Source organism: Melopsittacus undulatus, chromosome 3, assembly GCF_012275295.1.
Source record: "Melopsittacus undulatus isolate bMelUnd1 chromosome 3, bMelUnd1.mat.Z, whole genome shotgun sequence".
Lineage (NCBI taxonomy): Eukaryota > Metazoa > Chordata > Aves > Psittaciformes > Psittaculidae > Melopsittacus > Melopsittacus undulatus.
This window is the reverse complement of record NC_047529.1, coordinates 73,026,949-73,032,419: the sequence shown is the minus strand read 5'-3', so window position 1 is coordinate 73,032,419 and position 5,471 is coordinate 73,026,949.

Sequence of the window (5,471 nt, the reverse complement as noted above, 5' to 3'; positions counted from 1 at the left end):
TGCATCTGACTTGCAATTTTTCCATGTTCATCTTCTCATTTTACTCAGTGGAGGTTACAGAGAGAGTAGATGACCCTAATTAAGACCATCAAGCCAAGAATGATTGCTTTTCTACAACCCATTCTGTACACTTGTAAACCTGCAAGTCTTTACAGATGCACATACCCACATACTAAATACTTGTACTGAAACAACAAGCTCAAAGGTACATTTCTTATCTAAGATATCTGAAAGAATTTTTGTTTCCTGGTTGGTTTCCATAAAAATAAATGCCTTGAATGCGAACATAGGGCGGTACATGATTTTCTGATGTGACTGTGGCTAGTTTTGTCTCACACATTCACTGTGTAGGTTTAAAGATTTGCCTGAATTACAGGGTCATTAGGGAACCAAATTGTGAAATAACACGTGTGAAGTCAGCTGCTCTTCTGCATGATTTCAAGTCTGTTATTCTATCTATAGAAGTTTGTACTACCAAATAAAATGCACTGACAAAAGTTACGTTTCACCTGTCATATGCTGATGTTAAATCTGCAGTACAGATACAGCCCCCTGGGACCTCTGTCCCCCACTGGCTTTCCTGGAAAATGGATTAGAACATGAGTAGTTTATAGAAAAAGCAATAAAAAAGTATGCCTATGTATTCTGGACAAGCCATACCTCTACATTCCTGCCAGCTTGACACTTTAGTGATTTTATCTTTACACGTAAGTTCAGCACGTAGCTGCTTCCTCAAATTCTGGAAGTGGTATTTCACTCTCTCTGCTGGGTTTAACACACTTAACAATTGATTAGGCTAATAATTGATAAAAAAATAAAAAATGAATTAAAAAATCAAATACCATTGTCCATAGTTTGTTGTATAAAGACAAAGTGTTTGTTCCAGTTTCAGCTGATGTGCCAGTTTCCCAGCCCACCACTAATTTATACAATATGCTGTAGTTCTTTTTAAACAACAGAAGAATAAAAACTAAAAAATTCTATCTAACAAAGGGTTAACAAAGGATTGTTGACAAATTTGGTGAGGCTGGTTCAAATGTAAAAGATGTTAAAAAAATTAACTGAAAACTAATCTCTGCTGTTCCTCTGAGACATCTCTCAGCAACGCATGTCCATGGCCAAGCCCAACAGTATCCTGGCTCAGGATACTGAGATCCTGACCTGAGCCCTACCTCATCTCAAGTCTGTCAAAGGGTAACAGTATAACATTGTGTACAAACGGCATCTGGAAATCCTCAGCTTCCTCTTCCTGTTATTAATTAACTATAGGAGATCTACTGCAGTGGCTTTGATTCTCCCTAAATATTTGTGAAAAGAAACAAAAGTTTGGCTGGTATCAGTACACACACTGGCCTTTTAGTACATTGATTTTTCTACTTGACTCCACCTTCTTTGTCTGGTGCTCATTTCAGTTATGGTTTCATTGGCTTCCTCTTTTTCAAGATAATAGAATTTGCTTCAGCAAAAACATATTCACATAACAAATTTTACTGCAAGCAGCACAATTAATAAAGCCTGGTTTCCTACTGATTTATGTTGCTGTTTCCCAAGTCCCATCCTCACGTCATGTCACCTGTGATCCGTTCACTATGCAAAACCAGTACTTTGGATGGCCAATCTGGGTTACATATCCACCGCTTGGCTCATCAGTCCACATATGTTGCAGTTAGATATCATGTTCTTTGGTTGTTGCCAAAGAGAATATATTGCATAGCTTCCTCTCACTGGAAATGTTTCTTAAATTATTTTAAAATAAATAAATAAAAAAGACCCCAAATATAATAACAGTGTCATAGAATCATAGAATAGTTAGGGTTGGAAAGGACCTCAAGATCATCTAGTTCCAACCCCCCTGCCATAGGCAGGGACACCTCACACTAAACCATATCACCCTAGGCTTTGTCCAACCTGGGCTTGTACACCGCCAGGGATGGAGCAGTCACAACCTCCCTGGGCAACCCATTCCAGTGCCTCACCACCCTCACAGTAAAGAATTTTTTCCTTATATCCAATCTAAACCTCCCCTGTTTAATTTTTAACGCATTACCCCTTGTCCTATCACTACAGTCCCTAATGAATAGTCCCTCACCAGCATCCCTGTAGGCCCCCTTCAAATACTGGAAGGCTGCTATGAGGTCTCCATGCAGCCTTCTCTTCTCCAAGCTGAACAGCCCCAACTTTCTCAGCCTGTCTTCATACAGGAGGTGCTCCATCCCCTGATCATCCTTGTGGCCCTCCTGTGGACTTTTTCCAACAGTTCCATGTCCTTTTTATATTGAGGACACCAGAACTGCACACAATATTCCAAGTGAGATCTCACAAGTATAATAATAACAAATATTATATTTAATATATAATATATATTATCAGTATAATTATAACAAATATTATGAGCATACAGGAATTTCAATTACAATCTACCCAGTCATGAGAATTTAAAAACCTAAATCATGAGGATTAAAAAGAACCTAAAGGTAGGTTCTTACTTATTTTTTCCCCCATAAAATATCTTGTTCTGAATTGCGTGTATTGTTGAAAGTATCATTATTTATAATTCCATTCTGCTTTTGAATAGTCCCTACATAGATTTACAAGAAGTAATACTTAATTTGGATTTAATTGATTAATGCTTTTCCTGACGGTACATGATGGTTCTGTAATGAATTTTTAATCACTGAGTACCATGTAGAATTGCAGTGTCTCCAATTGTGATACTTTTTCATGCTATGAAAATGCTTTTTAGAAATTCATGACATTCAACAAAATAGGCAATATCAATTCATTAGTTTATAAAATACTGCGCAAGATCCTTTGAAAAACTCAGGTAGATACAGTAGTGTGGGAACAAGTCTGGAGTCTGTGCAAGGCTGTTCATGAATACCTTTGGGAAAGGTGTGTTCCAAAGGTTGTGAGCTGATGAGCAAGTCCCTAAAAAGCTGCAGCTAGAATTTTTAATCACTGGGGGAAAGCTCTGGCTAGAGATAACTTCTTTGTGTCTGTGATTTCTTTTTGTGATGGATTTAAAAGAAAAGGTGGTGCTACCCTTGAAACACACTTTTCCTAAAAGTATTCTTAAACAGCCTCATACAGGCTCCAGACTTGTTTTCACATTGGTACTGTATCTATCTGAGTTTTTCAAAGGATCTTGGGCAGTTTTTCAAAGCCCTGAAGTCCATAATGTAGCCTGTAAGAAAGTGTGTAGGTAACTGCAGTGAATGTTACGACAAATCAGAGGAGTAGGCATTTTAAGCTAAGTGAGGTGAACATCCTGTACCTACTTCTGCACGGCCAGCAAAACCCCAAGGAATGCTACTGCACATGTATGTGCACAAAGCACAATAACTGTGACACAATTAAGTGACAGCTAAGAAACAAACAAGCAAACAAGCAAGCAAGCAAAAGGCTGCAGAAACTTGTCCCATGATGTGAGAAGTTATTTCATCAAGACCTTTCTCACAGAGGGGCATGTGACCACCTCTTAGGCTGAGAACAATGAGTGCAAAGGAGGAAGTTACAAGATGCTTTACATCATAATGGCAAATTTTTTCCTCTTTTCCAATGTGCAAGAACTCGAGACAAGAAGAAAGTCTAGTAAGTTTGTAATGTTTTGGTGAGAGCAGACTCCCCTGGCCGTACACTGAGAGCACTCCATGGGGAACTGTGTTTACAGGGGTTCTAGTGGCACAGGCAGAAGATGTGCCAGGGACAGCTCTCATAACTAGAACTAAATTTCTTTAATTTCTCTGTCGAGAGCTGACAATTTTTATTCATTATTTTCACCTTTCATAAGGTCCTGCCGAGTCTGTGTATACTGTCATAAAACACCCCAGCCTTATTAAACACCATTGATGTGACACATAGGTGAGGCACACTGTCAGGCCTTGATATGACTGTCCTATACCCAGCCTCTAGTCAGAGCTGGTCATTCCTTGTTCTCATTTACTTTTGTGTAAAATACCATTTCAATCACAGATTCATTTAGGTTGGAAAAGTCCTGTAAGGTCATAAAGTCCAACTGTTAACCCAGCTCTGTCAAGTCCACCACTAAACCATATTCCTAATCACCACACTATACTTTTTTTGACCTTTTAAAGGCCTACAGAGATAGTGACTCAACCACTTCCCTGGGCAATGCTTCACAACCTTCTTCGTGAAGAAATTCTCTCACAATAACCCTGACACAGCTCCAGGCCGTTTCCTCTCCTTCTATCTCTATGTGCTAGAAAACACCATGCAAGCATGCCACCATTCAGGAAGTTAAAATTCACATGCTAGTGAGCAGTCAGTATTTCAATCAAGACAGTTAAGCGCTTGTTGGCTGTGAAACTTGTTATTGCATTTGCATTAAGCACAAATGTTAGTCTGTGAGTGTAGAAACACAGCAGCACCTTATCACCTCTAGGCACACCATCATTTCTGAGGCCATACCAGTGAGGTGCTTTGTTCAACATGCAGTGCTGGCTTCCTGTCTCCCCTCTCTTTGCTACTCATTCCCAGCCTCTCCAGCAAATCATGCTGTCTCCTCAGTTTTTTAAACGCTGATGGGAAGAAAAGCAATTCCTCCACACCTTTCTCCGGGTAGTAGGGCAAAGCTTGGGATAGGAAGTAAAGGCGAGGAAGCGGCTGACGTAAATTTCCAAGGGAGGTGTAAAACAGGAGAAGCATAATGGCAAGTAGCTCTGTTTCCTCCTTTCCGACTTCTGAAAGCCTGAGAAGAAGCAGGTCAAGGATTTCTCCATTTCAGGTCTAGAAAAGGTTATGTGCAGAATCTCTGACAAGAGCCTAAGAAGCTGCTACATGCTCCTTACAGCTGGGGAGCTTTATAGCAGAAGAGGTTTTCCCTGTGTCCTTCTCCTCATCTGGCCCAGGGTGACCTTGAGGTTGAATGGTTAAAGTGCATAATTATCTGGCACTGGACAATGGGTGGGAAACACCGAAACAGGGGCATGGGAAAAGCTGCAATCTCCATCTTGCTTGGCAACACTTTATTTAGTTTTTTGAAGTGCGTGTAAATTCAGGTTAAATAAAATCTCTCAGTGTACATGACAACTCCGCTACAGTATGAACTCAAAGCACTGTTTCTGAAACAACTTCACAGGACGGACACTTTGTGTACTTTAAGAAACTGGGAGAACGCTCAAGTCCCAACGGGATTAGGAGGAGGGTGATAGCTTTTCGGCAGGCGGCTGGGGCTTAGAAATATGACATTGTATCGCCACTTAAAAACAAAACACGAAATTAACAAAGCCAGGACACCGAGAGAACTAACAGTCCTTATAACTCCGCCCTTACAGCCTCTATAGGCACCACGGCGGCCCGCGACACAAAACTCACCCTCGTCCCTGCCCAAACCCGTTCCGCCGATGCCCGTCAGTTACCCCACGCCTGCGGGCGTCAGGCAGAGCGGAATCGCCCGCCCCTTCCCGGCCTCACCGGCTGGCAGTTCAGCGCGCAGGCGCCCGCGGGGAGCC